The following is a 16817-nucleotide window of genomic DNA, read 5'->3' as shown; positions in this document are numbered from 1 at the left end:
AGCAGTCAGTCATGTCTGACTGTTGCCTGGCATTCTGGACTCTATTCCATTTCATCTTGACATCCTTTTTCATTGTGGAGGGGTCTTTCACTGGGCTGTGGCTTTATGGTACTGGCTCTTACCGCAAATCCTTCTGCTGCCAGGGATTTCATGATGCAAAAGGGACTTCAGGTAGGATGGCTGCACTCCAGGGTGTGGGTCATGGTCTTGTGTGGCAGCTGATGTTTTTTGCATTTGCAGGAGTCTTTTGGATATTCTGACAGGAATCTTTGAATGTTGCTTGGACTCCAGCATAATTCAGTTTATTCTCTTAGGTGAGCCTTGGTTGTTCTTTTCTTTCATGGGAGATCCACACTGCCCCTCAACAGCATTACTGAACACCTTTTGAGGTTTGCAATGGCCACAGAGAGCTTCTAAGACTCTGTCTCAATCTAATCTACACTGGTGAGAGTCCAGTTAGAGATATGGGAAAGCTGCTCCACCTTGGACTTGCCTTTCTCACAGATACTGGTTTTCCCAGAGAGCTGCTGTGAGGCCTAGTAGGAAAGGAGGTGAAAAACTTGGCTGTCTTTCATGGATACCCACCTCTGTGGTCTCAGCTATGATTCTATCACCCAGAGAAACCTCAACACCACTACAGACTATATTCCAATCCCCATAAAATGCGATTCTTACACACAACCTCTTTTGGAAATTGAGTCAGAAGAGGACCAGCTTTCAGTGATCAAGTCACAGTCTCAAAACGCCTCCTCCTCCCATGGGAATTGACAATGGAGACACCCCGAAGAAACCCTGAGGTGGCAAAGTTTAGGGTCCTGCAGTGGGTTTTCATAGGCAGACTTCTTTCCAATAGCAGGCTGGCTTCTTCTGCTTAGGCAGGCTGACTGTTCTGATAGCCAAGAGCTAAAGTCTGCCTTATGATTGCACATGTGTTACTCTCAGGGCACTGGGCCTGACTGTGATCTCTGAATAGCATCACAGTGAATTTTACCCTTGCCTAGGGATAAATCCCTGTGGCTTAGCAAAGAAGGAGACCTTTGTGAAAGTGCATCTGTGGTGGACTCTCCCCTGTTTTCTTTGTGGGATCCGTGGGATATCCCCATGATTTTAGGAGAGTACAGAGGTGAGTGAGCATGAAGGAATGCCAAGAAGAAGCCCAGGAATAAACTGAGAAATGTCCAAGAATCCAAAATGGTCTGCAGGATTCTTAAGGCTTGCCTAGACATGCAGTGATAAGATTTTGTAAAACTTGCCAACACTGTTATTTCTAGGTACAATCCACCTGTGTTCCCTAGGGTTTTTTCTCTCATAGGTGGGCCTTTCTACAGAACCCAGAGCCTCAGGAGCTGGCAGGCTGCATGTTTCTGTTGCAGTGTAGGCGAGTGTTAGATGTCTGCATGTGTGTGTGGCATTGTATGTTTGTTTGCATGTGTGTTTGTGTGAGTCTGTAAGTAGAGTCTGCTCAAAGAAATGTGGGTAACAGATTTAAGCACTTCTTTTTTTGAGTATCCCAATCCTTTGGTGGTCTCTGTTTGTAGCTCTGCTTGTGCTGCAGGGATCTGTGTTCCTTATATATCTGTGGATCAGGAATCTGCATTGAATTCGGAAGAGGGCTGAGATTTGCTGGTGTCCAAACAACCTCCCTCTGCAAAAAAAAAAAAAAGCCACCATTTCAGAAAGAAGAGGACCACACCATACCAAAAAAACACATCTCCCCATGTTTCACTGTCCTGTAGATAAACTATGAAGAGACATTAGAATTACTGTCTATAAGGTCCCTTGAATATACCTTGAATTTGGTTAAGAACTGAACAGATGCTTCATGTCATGAGGGGGCACTCTTCCATCGTCTCGTCATTTCATCCTGGGACATAGAATTAGAACAACAGTATGATCAAATGGGGTGAGAATATAATCTGGTGAGGAGAGGATGTGGTCTCACAACTTCACCTGAAAAAAATGAAGACAGACCAAACAGAAAGTGCTTCCAACTCCATCCTTACATTCTGTCAACTTCACAAGCAGTCCATATCATGGCCTAGTGTTCAGGTTAGACTTCTCCAATGGGCAAGAAACATTTGGAGTGCAAATTGGGATCATCCTGACAAATTCACAGTTTGGGGGCTTTCATGCTCAGAGCCACATGGGATGAAATGGATGGAGGCTGGGTATTGTGTGGCCTCCAGATTTGTCTCTTCTTTTGCTGACTTCCATGTTCCTCATCGGCCTAGAATTTCCTGGGTCTGGCTCAATGACTTCCACACTTAATGTTTTCCAGTTCAGGGAGAATAACCATTGTTTGAGTGTTTCCTTCTAAACTGTCACGTTTTAATGACTGGACAGCTTTGACACTGCTAAAAACATAAATTCCCATTACAGCTGCCAATAAGTGAGCCCGTTTTATCCAACTTCCATTGGAGGGCTGCATGATTCCTGTAGGATGAGAAACAGGCAGGTGTGTCTGGCTTTTGCCTGGTAGTCTAGCCTTTGTTTCATTTCATCTGCACAGCTATCTCATTGTGGAGGGGCTCTTTCATTGAGTTCTTGCTAGATGGGACTGCCTTTCATCACAGATTACTTAGCTGCCAAAGATTTTGGAAAGGAAAAAGGACTCTGGGTACACTGTCTGCATTCCAGGTTGTGAGTCATTGTTTCAATGTGAGGGCTGAGGTTGTTTGCACCTTGCAGGAGGTTTTTGGGTCATCTGACAGGAATCATTAAACATTGTTTTAACTCCAGCGCAAGGCAGCTTGTTCTCTTAGGCTAGGCCTGATTTTTCTTTGTTTTCATGGGGAACGCACAGTGACCCACAACAGTGCTACTGGACACCCATTTCAGACTTGCCATCACCACAGATGGCCACTGAGACAATGTCTCCACTTCATGTGCACATGTAAGTGGCCTGCCCAAGGTGTGAGAACACTGATACACCTTGGACTTGCCTTTGTCATGGATCCTGCCTTTCCCAGAGAACCCGTGCTAGTCCCAGAATGATGGGAGTCAATGAGGTCCAGAGTCAAGCCATCTTTCACTGACATCCACCTCTGGGGTATCAGGTATGATTCTATCACCCAAACAACCCTCAAAAACACACCAGACAATATTCCAAACCCCATGGGACCCAATTGTTGCCCACAGCCTCTTTCCCAAATGGAGTCAAAAGAGCAGTTTCCAGCAACCACCTTATGGTCTCGAAATGCCTTCTCCTCCAGCATGATCCGACCACAGAGAGCCTGAAGAGGCCCTAAGGTAGAGACTTTTAGGGTCCTATAGTGAGTTTTGGCAAGCAGCCTGTTTCCCAATAGCACACCTCCTTTTCCTGTACCATTTTCATCTGCTTTGACACACTGACCACTCTGACAGCCAGGCATGTATGCCTGCCTCATGAATGTGCATGTGCTTATCTCAGAGCACCAGGACTGATTGCAAATTAGAGTAGCATTAAAATTAATAACAACGTTGATTAGTGACAGATCCTTGCAGCTTGGTGGAGAAGAAAATGTCCGTGAAGGTGCATCAGCGATGGACTCTCACTTATCTTCTCTGTGGGATCCACAGGTTTGTTCCATGATCCTAGGAGAGGGCAGATGTGAGCCAACCTGAAGAAACATCCTTTACAGCCCCAGAAATAAACCACAAAATCCCTAAGGATATAAAAAGATCTGCAGGGTGACCCAGGCCTCCCTAGACATTGTAGGAGTGAATCTTTTTGAAACTTGTCCCACAGTGATTTCTAATTAGAGCCCGCCACGGTTGCTCTCTAACAGGTAGGGCTTCCTGCAGTATCACGCAGCGTTAGAAGCTGCCAGGCTGTGTGTTTCCAGTGGAGTATTGCCAGGGTTAAATGTCTGCATGTGTGGCAGTGTGTGTGTTTGAGTGTATGTGTGCCTGTAAGAGGAGTCTGCTTAAAGAAATGTGCCTAACATACTGCACGAATTGCAGCACTTACATTTTTTGAGTCACCCAACTATTTGGTGGCCTGTCTGGGTAGTTCTGCTTCGGCTGTGAGGCTCCATGTTTTTTATGTTTCGGTGGATCATGAATCTGCAGTGAATTAGGAGACTGGCTGAGACCTGCTGGCATCCAAATCACCTTCTGTTGCTGAAAAAAAGAAAAAAAAGAAAAAAGCCTCTCCTCTAGAAAAAAGATAAGCACACTACAGTAAAGAAGACATTTTGCAGTGTTTCATTGTTTTTGGCCAACCCAGGAAGAGACACTAGCAATCTTCTCCTTAAATTTACCTTGAATTTAGTTCCCACACAAGCAGATGCTTCACCTCATGAGGAGGCACTCCTCCATCATTGTGAAATTTCACTGTGAGTCAGAGAGTGTGAGAAGAAATAAGGTCAGAGAGAGGTGAGGATACAATCTGGTGAGGTGTGGATGCAGTTCCGCACCTTCACATGAAAAATGGTGAAGACAGATGACACAGAAGGTACTTATCCCCACATAATTTTGATATTGCAAGCAGTTCACACCATGGCCCGGTGTTCAGGTGAGAGTACTCCAACGTGTATGGAACATTTGAAGTGCAAATTGGGGCCAATCATGACAAACTACTGATTTGAGGGCTTGAATACCCAGAGCCAAATAAAAGTGAGATGAATAGTCGCTGGGTGGCATGTGTCCTCCACACTTGCCTCTTCTTTTCCTGACTTTCATGATCCTTGTCCTGCGTATGGCTCAAAGTCTTCCACACTAAACATTTAAAGTTCACAGAGGATGATCCTCATGGGAATCCATTGTGTGATTGTTCACTTCCAAACACTGTCACTTTTTAAATGCTGGGCAGCTGTGATATTTTTAAACTGTAAATTCCCACTACAGCCACCAAGAAAGCTTTTTTTTGTTTGTTTCCTCCCATTTTTATCAGAGGTCTGCATGATTCCTATAGTATGAAAGCAGACAGTGTCTGGTGTTTTCCTGGTAATCTATGCTCTGTTTCATTGCACCTGCACGTCCTTTCTCATTGTGGAGGGGTGTTTCACTGGGCTGTTGTTTGATGGGACTACTTCTTTCCACACATCTTTCAATTAACAGGGATTTCAGGGAGCAAAAGAGAGTTTGGGTAGGCTGGCTGCACTGCAGGTTGTGGGTCGTGTTCTTGTTTTGGGGACTGATGCTTGCAATTTGCAGGAGGATTCAGGTCCTCTGAAAGAAGTCCTTCAATGTTGCTTGGACTCCAGCATAAAGCAGCTGGTTCTCTCAGGTTAGCCTTGATTTTTCTTTGCTTTCATGGGGCGTACATATTGATCCTAAACAGCATTACAGCACACAATTGTCAGGCTTACAGTCACCACAGATGGCCTCATCTCTCAACCTCATCTGCACCCATGAGGGGCCAGTTCGACGTGTGAGAACACTGCTCAGCCATGAGCTTCCCTTTGTTGTGGTTCCTATCTTTCTCAGACAGCAGCTGTGAGACCTGGATAAAGGGAGGCAGTGAGGCCAGGGCAGAGTCGTCTTTCATTAGCTCCCACTTCTGGGGCCTCAGTCATGATTACATCACCCAGAGATCCCTCAGCAACACACCAAACTATATTCCAATCCCAGTGGGACCCGATTCCTGAACACAGCCTCTTGAGGAAATGGAGTCAGAAGTGCAGTTTCCAGCAACTAGGTCACAGTCTCAAAACACCTCCTCCTCCAATGAAACCTGAAAAAGGAGATGGCCTGAAGAAGATCTAAGGTGGAGAATTTTAGGGTCTCTGAGTGGTTATCTCAGGCAGCCGTTTTCCTGACACCAAGACAGCTCTGCCAGTACCTTTTCCTCTGCTTAGACACGCTAACAGCTGTGATAGTTGGTGCCCTGAGCCTGCAACACAAATGCAAATACACTAGTCTCATGGCATGAGGCAAGACCTGTGAGCTCTGCCAGGTATCACAGTGAATGACACCGGTTTCCTAGAAACAAGTCCCTGTGCTTTGGGAGAGAAGAAGACCTCCTTGGTGGTGCATCAGTAGTGGACTCTCACCTGTCTTCTCTGTGAGATCCACAGAAAAGTCCCATTATCCTAAAAGAGGGTAGACATTAGCCATCATGAATAAAGGTTAAGCAAAGCCTCAGGAATAATCCACAAAACCCCTAAGGATCCAAAAGAATCTGCAGGATGACTCAGTCCTACCTAGACATGGTAGGGGTGAGTCCTTTTTAAACACCCTGCTGTGATTTCTAGGTACAGTCTGCCTGTATTACCTGGGGTTGTCCACTCACAGGTGGGGCTTCCTGTAGAACCACAGAGCTTCAGAACATGCAGGGCTGTAGCTTCTGTTGGAATGTCGTGGCTTTGTGTGTTTTGTGTATGTGTACGTGTGCATGTGTGCATTTAAGTGGAGTCTACTTAAATGAATTAGGCTAATGTACTGCAGTGCATTTTTTTTTTTTTAGTCTCCCAATCTTTTGGTGGCCTGTTTCTGTGGCTATCCTGGTGCTATGGGGCTCCATGTTCTTTATCTTTTTTGTGGATTAAGAATTTTCTGTTATTTGGGAGGCTGGCTGTGACCCACTGTGGTCCACATCCCCTACACTGACACACACACACACACACACACACACACACACACACACACAAAAGCCATTCTTCTAGAAAGAAGAGGAGCACACTTAACCCAAGAATAGACATATCCCACTGTTTCATTTTCCTGCAGCCAGTCCAGAAATATACACTAGCTGTTCTGACAGAAGAGCACCTTGAATTTACCTAGAATTTGGTTCAAAGCTGAGCAAGTGCTTCGTGTCATGAGGGACACTTTGCCCTTGTCTTGGGATTTCATTCTTGGACAGACAGTGTGAACATAAATAAAGTCAGATAGGGTGAGGATTCAATCTGGTGAATGTTGGATGCGGATCCACCCTTTCACCTGCCAAAATAATGAAAAACTGATGGCACAGAACGTTCTTCCAACAGCACCCCTGCATTTGCTGCTTCCAACAGGATCCCTGTGCATGCTGTCCTCAGCATAGTCCAGAGTTCAGGTGGGAGTACTTCAATGTGCAGGGAACACTTGGAGTGCATACTTTGGCCATCATGGCAAACTCCATTTGAGGGCTATCTTACCAAAAGTTATATGGGAGTGTGATGGATTGATGTTGGGTGGAATGTGGCTTTCACACTTCTTTCATCTTCTTGTGACTTCCATTTTCCCCCTTGGCCTAGTGTTTCCTGGGTCTATCTGAACTTCTCCCACAATAAAGGTTTCCCAGTTCATGGAGGATGACCCTCATGGAAATCCATTGCAAGAGTGTTTCCTTCTAAACACTGTCATGTATTTATGGCAGGGCAGCTTTGATACTTTTAAGATCATAAATATATGTTATGGCTGCCAACAAGGAAATGTACTCTTCAACTTCTTTCAGGCTGCATGATTCCTCTAGAATGAAAGCAGGCAACTGTGTCTGGCATTGCCTAATAATCTAGCCTCTGTTTCAATTCATCTGCATGTCCTTTCTCACTGTAGAGGGGCCTATCATTGGGTTGTTGCTGCATTGCACTAAATCTCACCCCAGATCTTTTAACTGCCAGGGATTTCAATAAGCAAGAGGGACTTTATGTAGGTTATCTGCGTTACAGGTTGCGGGTCATTATCTCTTTGTAGGGGTTGAGGTTGTTTGCATTTTGCAGGAGGCATTGGTTTCTCTGACAGGAATCATTGAACATTGCTTGGACTGTGAGGTGGTCACTGGAAACTGCTTTTCTGACTCTATTTCCAAAAGAGACTGTGTGTAAGGATTGGGTCACATGAGGATTGGAAAATAGTCTGGTGTGTTGTTGAGGGTGTTTTGGGTGATAGAATCATACCTGAGATGCCAGAGGTGGGTGTCAGTGAATGATGAACTGGCTGTTGACTTTATTGCCTCCCTTCATTCTCAGCCTCACAAGGGCTCTCTGGGAAAGGCAGGAACCATGACAAACACAACTCAAAGGTGGAGCGCTGTTTTCTGGCTTTTCATGTGTGCAGATAAGGTTGAGACAGTGTCTCAGTGGCTGTGTGTGGTGATGGCAAGCCTGAATAGGGTTTCCAGTACTGCTATTGAGGGGCACATTGGATTTCCCATAAAAGTAAATACATACATACATACATACATACGTACATACATAGATAAATTCAAGGGTCAAGGCTCACCTGAGAAAAGGAGCTGCCTTGTTCTGGAGTGGAAGCAAGGTTTAATGATTCCTGTCAGAGGACCCAAAAGCCTCCTGCAAAATGCAAACAAACTCAGCCTCTACAATGGGATCATGACCAAAATATGGAGGGCAGGCAGCCTACCTATAGCCCTTTTTGCTCTCTGAAATCCCTGGCAGCTAAATAATCTGTGACAAGAGGCAGTCCCATCCAGCAGCAGCCCAATGAAAGAGTCCCTCTACAATGAGAAGGTCATGTAAATGAAATGACACAGAGGCTAAATTTACCAGGCAAAAGCCACACACAACTGCCTGCTTCTTACCTCCAAGAATTATGCAGTCCTCCAAAAGAAGTGGGAGAATAAGTTTCCTTGTTGGCAACTGCAACTGGAAAGCTGTCCACTGATTAAAACGTGACAATGTTTGCAAGGAAACAGTCACACAATGGATTCCCATGAAGGTCAGTCTCCATAAACTGGGAAACATTTACTGTGGTGGTCATTGATCCAGACCCAGAAAACACTAGGTCGACGAGGAACATGGGAGTCAGAAAAAGAAGAGGCAAGTGTAGTGGCCACATCTAACCCACCATAAATCCATTCCGCTCCAATTTGGCTCTGTGCATGAAATCCCTGTAATCGGGAGTTTGTCAGGATGGCATTAATTTGCACTCCAAATATTTTTTGTACATTGGAGTACCCCCACCTGAACACAAAGCCATCATGTGGACTGCTTGTGCAATTAATGGAATGTAGGAATTTAGTTGGAAGCACATTCTGTGTCATCTGCCTTCATTTTATTTGCAAGCAAAGCTGATGGACCCCATCCACCTTTAACGAGATTGTATCATCACTCCTATTTTACCTTATTCCTGCTCACCCTCTATATTCCAGAATGAAATTTCAAGATGATGGAGGCATGCCCCCTCATGACATGAAGCACTGATCGGTTGAGTAGTGAATTCGAGGTAAACTCAAGGACCCCTGTGGACAAGACTGCTAGTGTCTCTCCCAGAGTTGGCTGCAAAACAATGAAACATTGGGGGATGTCTGTTTTTTTGGTGTAGTGTCCTTCTCTTCTCTTCTTTCTAGATGAGTGGCCTTTTTTTTTTTTTTTTCTTTTGGGGGAGGTGATTTGGACACTTGCAGGTCTTAGCCCACCTGTGAATTCACTGAGGATTCATAATCCACAGAAAAATAAATAACAATATGCCCTGCATCCCAAGGAGAATGATGCAGACAGGCCAACAAAACATTTGGAGACTCAAAAGAAAAGAAGTGCTGAGGTGTGGTAGGCACACTCTGTTAAGCAGACTCCACTTTCAGACACAAACGCACACACACACATAGACACACACACAATGACACACACACAAAGACATCCAATGCACACAACACTCCAACAGAAACACAGCCCAGAAGCTCCTGAGGCTCAGTGGTTCTATGGGAAGCCCCAACTGGGATAGGGCATCCTGGGGGAAAACAGCCAAGCTGTAGCAAAAATCACAGTGGGGCAAATTAAAAAACAAAACAAAACAAAACAAAATTTAAAAACTCAGCCCTACAACATCTAGGCAACCCTGAGGAATCCTGCAGATCCCTTTGGATCATTAGGGATTTTGTGGTTTATTCGTAGAGCTGTGCTTGATGTTTCTTCAGCCTGGCTCACAACTGCCCACTCCTAAAGTCTTAAAACTCTCCCTTGGATCCCACAGAGAAGACAAGCAAGAGTCCATCACCGACCCACCTCCACAGAGGTCTCCTTCTCCACCAAGTTGCAGGAACTTGTTGCTGGGGAACAGTAACATTTATTGTAACGCTAGCCAGAGCCCACAATCAGGCCCGGTGCCCTGAGACTAGCGCACGCGCATTTGTAATGCAGGCTCACTCGCCAAGCTCTCAGAGTTGTCTGCCTGCTTAAGCAGAGAAAAATTGTACAGGCAGAGCCGACCTGATAGGAAAAATGCTACTTATGAAAACCCACTGTGGTACCCTAAAATTCTCAACCTCAGGGACTTTTTGGGCTGTCTCCATGGTCAGATCCCACTCTAAGAGGAGGTGTTTCGGGACTGTAAGGTGATCACTGGAACCTGCTTTTCTAATTCCATTCCCATAAGAGGCTGTGTACAAGAATCGTGTCCCATGGGGATTGAAATAGTCTGATGTGTTGTTGAGGGTTCTCTTGGTGGTAGTATCTTCCTGAGGTGGAGAACGTTTTGTTTGGAAGTCTTTGAGCCATGCCCAGGAAACCCTAGGCCAAGGAGGAAAACGGAAGTCAGAAATAGAAGAGGCAAGTGTGGAGGCCACATCCCAACCAGCATCAGTTCATTCAACTCACATTTGGTTCCTGGTATAAAAGAGCTCATATCAGGAGTTTGCCAGGATGGCCCCAATTTACACTCCAAATGTTCCTTGCACGTTGGAGTACTCCCACCTGAACACCGGGCCATAAAGTTGACAGCTTGTGTAATTGAGGAAGTGTGGGGATGTATTTGGAAACACCTTCTGCATCATCTGTCTGTGTTTTTTGTTTGTTTGTTTGTTTTTGTTTGTTTTTTGTTTTTTTGCAGGCCAAGTTGCATGACTCCATCCATCCCCCAAAAGATTGTATTCTCACTCCTATCTAATTTTACTGTTTTTCACACTCTACGACCTGGGATGAAATTCCAAGATGATTTAGTAGTGTGCCCTCATGACTTGAAGCACCTGTTCAGCTATGAATCAAATTCAAGGTAAATTCAAGGGGCCCTGTGGACACTACTGTTAGTTTCTCTCCCTGGGTTAGCTGAAAGATAGGAAAACACTGGGAGATGTCTGTTTTTTGATATGGTGTGCTCCTCTTCTTCCTAAAATAATGGTTTTTTTGCAGGAGAAAATGATTTGGACACTGGTGTGTCTCTTCCTGCTTCCCAGTTCACAGAAATTTCATCATCCACAGAAAAATAAATACCATGGAGCCCTGCAGCCACAGCAGAGTAGAACAGACTGGCCACCAAGAGGTTGGGAGACTCTTTGGGTGACCTTTTTGCTTCACAAACTTGATGCTTCAGGACTAAATCTCTAGAGTAGTGCCTACTCACGATTTGAAGCACCTGCTAGGCTGAGGACTGATTTGAGGTAAATTAAAAAGGTCTTTAAGACAGGACTGCTAATGCTTCTTTCATGGTTGGCCACAGGACAATTAAACACTGGGAGATGTTTGTTTTTTGGTGTGGTGTGCTCCTCTTCTTTTTAGAAGTGGGGCTATTTTGTAGTGGGAGGTTATTTGGTCACCTGCAGTTCTCAGTCTGCCTCCAAATTCACTGCAGATTTAAGAACCACCAAAAAATAAAGAGCATGGAGCCCCACTACCAAAACAGAGCCACACAGACAGGCCATCAAAAGGTTGAAAGACTCAAAGAAAGAGAAGTTTTGACGTGTATTAGCCACATTTCTTCAAGCAGACCCCACTTATACAGGCAAACACACACAAACACAATCACATACATGCAAGCAGACATCAAACATTCACAACACATCAACAGAAACACAGACCTCAGCAGCTCCTGAGGCTGCATGATTCTGCAGAAATCTCCACCTGGGAATAAATGCAACCCCTAGTAACACAAACAGGCTGTACCTAGAGATCACAATGGGGCAAATTTCAAAAAGACACACCCCTACAACGTCTAGGCAGGCCTGAGGAATCCTGCAGATTGTTCTGGATGGTTAGAGATTTTGAGGTTTATTCCTGGTACTCTGCTTGATATTTCTTCAGGCTGGCCCATGTCTGCCCTGTCCTAGGATCATGAGACAATCCTGTGGATCAAACAGAGAAGACAGGTGAGAGTCTACTGCCAACCAACCTCTACAGAGGTCTCCTTCTCTGCCAAGCTGCAGGGACTTGTCACTAGGCAATGGTCACATTCATTGTGACTCTAGTCAGAGTTCACAATCAGGTCTGGGACCCAGAGACCAGGGCATGCACATTCATAAGGAAGACTCGGGCACTGGCCTGTCAGAGCTCTCAGCCTGATTAAGCAGAGAAAAATGGTACAGGCATGGCCGGTCTGGTATCAGGGAAAAGGTTGCCTGTGAAAACCCACTGCAGGACTTTCGAAGTCTCAACCTCAGGGCCCCTTCGGGCTGTTTCCACAGTCAGATTCCACTGGATAAGAAGGCATTTCAAGACTGTGGGGTGGTCGCTGGAAACTGCTCTTCTGACCACATTCCCGCAAGTGGCTGTGTGCAAGAATTGGGTCCCATGGGGATTGTAAGATAGTCTGGGGTGTTGTTGAGGGCTTTTTGGGTGATAAAATCATACCTGAGACCCTAGATGGTGGTGTCAGTGAAAGATGGCCAGGCTCTTGACCTCACTGCCTCCCTTCCTCCTGGGCCTCACAGGGATCTCTGGGAAAGGTACGAACACTACAAAGGCAAATCCAATGTGAAGTGTTATCACACTTTGCATTAGCCTCTCTTGGTAGCAGATGAGGTTGAGACAGTGCCTTGGATGCAGCCTGTGTCTATGGCAAGCCTGAAAATGGTGTCCAGTGGTGCTGTTGAGAGGCACAGCAGATTGCCCATGAAAGCAAAGAAAAATCAGTGCTCATCTGAGAGAATGAGCTGCCTTGTGTTGGAGTCTGAGCAATGTTCAGTGATTCGTGTCAAGGGACACAGAAACCTCTTGCAAAGTGCAATAACTTCAGCCCCCACCATAAGACAATGACGCACAACCTGGAGGTCAGTGAGCTTACTCACTATCCCTTTTGCTTTCTGAAATTCCTGGCAGCTAAATAACCTGTGGCAAGAGGCAACCCCATCCAGCAACAGCCTCTCCACAATAAGAAGGCCATGCAGATGAAATGAAACTGAGGCTATATGAAAAAACAAAAGCCAGACATGGCTGTCTGCCTCTCAGCCTACAGGAATCATGCATCCCTCCAATAGAAGTTGGAGGACAAGAGATTTCTTTTTGGATTCTGTAATGGGAATTTACAGTTTTAAATATATCAGAGCTTCCCACTCATTAAAACAGGGCTCTGCTTGGATCATAGGACTATCCCAAGCATAAATCAGAGAAGACAGGTGAGAGTCCATGGCTGATGCACCTCCATGGATTTCTCCTTCTCTACCAAACCACAAGGACTTCTCACTAGGCAAAGGGGTTGTTCGTTGTGAGACTAACATGTGCATATTCACAAGGCAGGCTTAGGTGCCCGGCAGTCAGAGCTGTGCTCCTGCTTAACCAGAAGAAAATGGAACATGCAGAACTGGCCTTGTAATCAGGAAAAAACTGACTGCCATAACCAACTTTGGGTCATTAAAATTGTCGACCTTAGGGCCTCTTTGGGCTGTCTCTGTGGTTGGGTCCTCCTGGAGGAAGAGGCACTTTGAGACTTTCAGGTGGATGTTGAAAACTACTCTTCTGATTTCATTCCTGAAAGAAACTGTGTGCAAGATTCAGGGCCTGTGGCTAATAGAATATAGTTTGGTGAGTTGTTGTGGCATCTTTCATCAAATCATGTCTGAGACCCCAGAGGTAGCTGTCAGCAAAATATGGATGAACCCTTTACCTTAGTGCCTCTCTTCATCCTGGACCTTAGAGGGAATGGCAAGAAACCCTGACAAGTGCAAGTCGATAGTGGCTCAGTGTTCTCATATCTCAAACTGTCCTCTCATAGATGCAGATGAGGTTGAGATAGTGTCACTGAGACTGACTGTGTCATTTGCAAGCCTGAGAAGTGTGCCCAGTAATGCTGTTGAGGGACAATGTGGACACCCCTGGAAGCTAGGAGAAAACATGCACGCCTTAGAAAAGAAGCTCACTTGAGCTAGAGTCCAAGCAAGCTTCAAAGATTCCCGTCAGAAAACCTATACTTCTTCCGCAAAGTGCTAACAGCCTCAGTTCCCACAATAAGACAACCCATAACCGGGAGTGCAGACAGCCTACAAGAAGTCCCTTTTGCATTCAGAAATCCCTGGCAACCAAGATATTTGTGGTGATAAGCAGACCCAGCCAGCAATAACCCAATGAAAGACCCCCTCCACAGTGAAAAAGATGTAAAGATCAAATAAAACAGACACTATATTAAGAGGCAAAAACCAGACATGGCTGCCTGCTTCTCACCCTACAGGAAGTATGCAGTCTTCCCATAGAATTGTGAGAAAAGACTTTCCTTGTTGGCAGCTGTAAAGAGAATTTACAATATTAAAACTACCACAGCTACCTAGTAATTAAAGTGTGACAGTGTTTAGAAGAGAGCTGTCAAGCAAAAGATTCCTATGAGGGTCGTTCTCCTTGAAGTGGGAAATGTTTGGTGCAGAAGACATTGAGCTAGACCCAGGCAACCCTAGGCTGGTGGGGAATATGGAATTCAGGAAAAGAAGAGACAATTGTGGAGGTCACATTTTATCAAGCATTAATCCACCCCACTCCCATTTGGCTCTAGGTATGTAAGCCCTCAAATCAGGAGCTTGCCAGGATGGCCCCACTTTGCACTCCAAATGTTCCTTGCATGTTGGATTACTGTCACCTGAACACCAGACCATGGTGTGGACTGCTTGTAAATAAACGAAATGGGGGTATGGTGTTGGCAGTACCTTCTGTGTCATCTGTCTTCAACTTTTTTGCAGGTAAAGGTGTGGGACAGCATCCACCCCTCACCAGATCATATCCTCACCTATATCTGACTTTATTTCTTTTTCAACTCTCTGTCCAAGAATGAAATACCAAGACTAGAGAGGAGTGTCCCCTTATGATGTGAAGCACAAACTCTGCTGGGAATTGAATTCAAGGTAAATGTAAGGGGCCCTGTAAACATAACCGCTGGTGTATCTTCCTGGGTTGGCTGCAGAACAATAGAACACCTGGATATGTCTGTTTTTAGGTGTGGTGTGCTTCTCTTGTTTCTAAAAGAGTGGATTGATTGATTGAGTGATTGATTGATTGCATGGGAGGTGATTAGGATGGTATCCATTCTCAGCCAGCCTCCCAATTGACTGCAGATTCATGATGTATAGAAAAATAAAGAACACAGAGTCCCACAGTCCAAGCAGAGCCAGACAGGCCACCGAAAGTTAAGAGACTCAGAAAAAAATAAGCGCTGCAATTCATTAGCCATATTTCTTTAAGCAGGCTCCACTTATAGGCACAAACACAAAAATACACACACACACATGAAGCCACACACAGAGGCAGACATCCAACACATGCAATGTTCCCACAGAATCACACAGCCTGGCAGCTTCTGAGGCTGTATGGTTCTGAAGGAAACCCCACCTGGGAGAGAACAACTTCAGGAAACACAGGAGGGTTGTACCAAAAAAATCACTCTGTGGCAAGTTTCAAAAAGACTCACCCTTACAAAATATAGGCAGGCCTGAAGAATCCTGCAGATCCTTTTGGATACTTATGGGTGTGTGGTTTATTCCTGGGGTTCTGCTTTACATTTCTTCCAGATGGTTCGTGTCTGCTCTATCCTGGGATCATTGGATTCTCCCATGGATCCAACAAAGACAGGAGAGAGTCCATGGCTGATGCACTTCCATGACGGTCTCCTTCTCTCCAAGCTTCAAGGACTTGTTGCTAGGCAATGGTGGCATTCATTGTGACGCTATCCAGAGCTCACAGCTCATGCCTGGTGCCCTGAGGTTACATGCACATTCACAAGACAGGCTCAGGTACCTAGCTGTCAGAGCTTTCAGTTAGCAAAAGCAGAGAAAAATGGTAACCGCAGAGCCAGCCTGATACCATTAAAATGACTGCCTGTGATAACCCACTGCAGGATCCTGAAAGTCTCAAGCTTAGGGCACCTTTGGGATGTCACCGTGGTAGGGTCTTGTTGGAGGAGGAGAATTTATGAGACTGTGAGGCAGTTTCTAGAAACTTCTCTTCAGGCTTCCCTTCCTGAAACAGGCTGTGTGCAAAAATCAATCCTATGGGTATGAGAATATAGTCTGGTGAGTTGTTGATACATCTTTGGGTGATAGAAACATACCTGAGACCCCAGAGGCAGGTGCCCATGAAAGATAGCCAGGCTGTTGTGCTCACTGCCTCCCTTAATCCCTGGCTTCACATGGGGCTCTCTGGGAATTCAGTAATCATGACAAAAGCAAGTTCAAGGTGGATCAGTGTTCTCCCACATTGAACTGGCATTTCTTGGGTTCAGATGAGGTTGAGATGTGTCACAGAGTTCGACTGTGGCAACTGGAAGCCTGAAAAGTGTGCTTAGTAATGACATTGAGGGGAAATGTGTACCCACAATAAAAGCAAAGTCAAGTCATGGCTCACTTGAGAGAATGAGCTGACATGTTCTGGAGTCCCAGCAATGTTCAAGTATTAATGTTAGAGGACCCAAAAGCTTCCTGCCAAGTGCAAAAATCCTCAGCCCCCACAACGAGACCATGACCCACAACCTGGAATGCTGCCATCCTACCCAAAGTACCTTTGCTCCCTGAAAACTTTGACAGCCAAGAGATCTTTGAGGAGGGGCAGTTTCATTAAGCAAGAGCCCAATGAAAGACACCCTCCACAGTGAGAAATGATGTGTAGATTAAGTGGATCAGATCCAAGAATACCAGGCAAATCCAGACATGGCTACCTGCTTCTCAACCTACAGGAATCTTGCAGCCCTCGATTGAAGTCGGAGAATAACAGTTTCCTTGTTGGCAGCTGTAAAGAGAATTTACACTTTTAAAAGAATCACAGCTGAAC

The 16817-nt window shown here is 45.4% G+C and overlaps 1 long non-coding RNA gene across 1 annotated transcript; it reads right to left on the bottom strand.

Moving 5' to 3' along the window:
• Positions 1–78: 78 nt before the first annotated feature.
• On the bottom strand, positions 79–15692 carry LOC116272378. Its single transcript, XR_004181083.1, has 3 exons — positions 15463–15692; positions 1790–1864; positions 79–1645 (listed from the first exon to the last, which is right to left on the bottom strand). It is a non-coding gene; the product is annotated as an uncharacterized LOC116272378 (long non-coding RNA).
• Between the last annotated feature and the right edge of the window lie 1125 nt (positions 15693–16817).

This window comes from Papio anubis, chromosome Y (assembly GCF_008728515.1).
Source record: "Papio anubis isolate 15944 chromosome Y, Panubis1.0, whole genome shotgun sequence".
In the NCBI taxonomy this organism is placed as follows: Eukaryota; Metazoa; Chordata; class Mammalia; order Primates; family Cercopithecidae; genus Papio; species Papio anubis.
The sequence above is the reverse complement of the archived record's forward strand: the minus strand, read 5'-3'. Positions and strand labels throughout refer to the sequence as shown.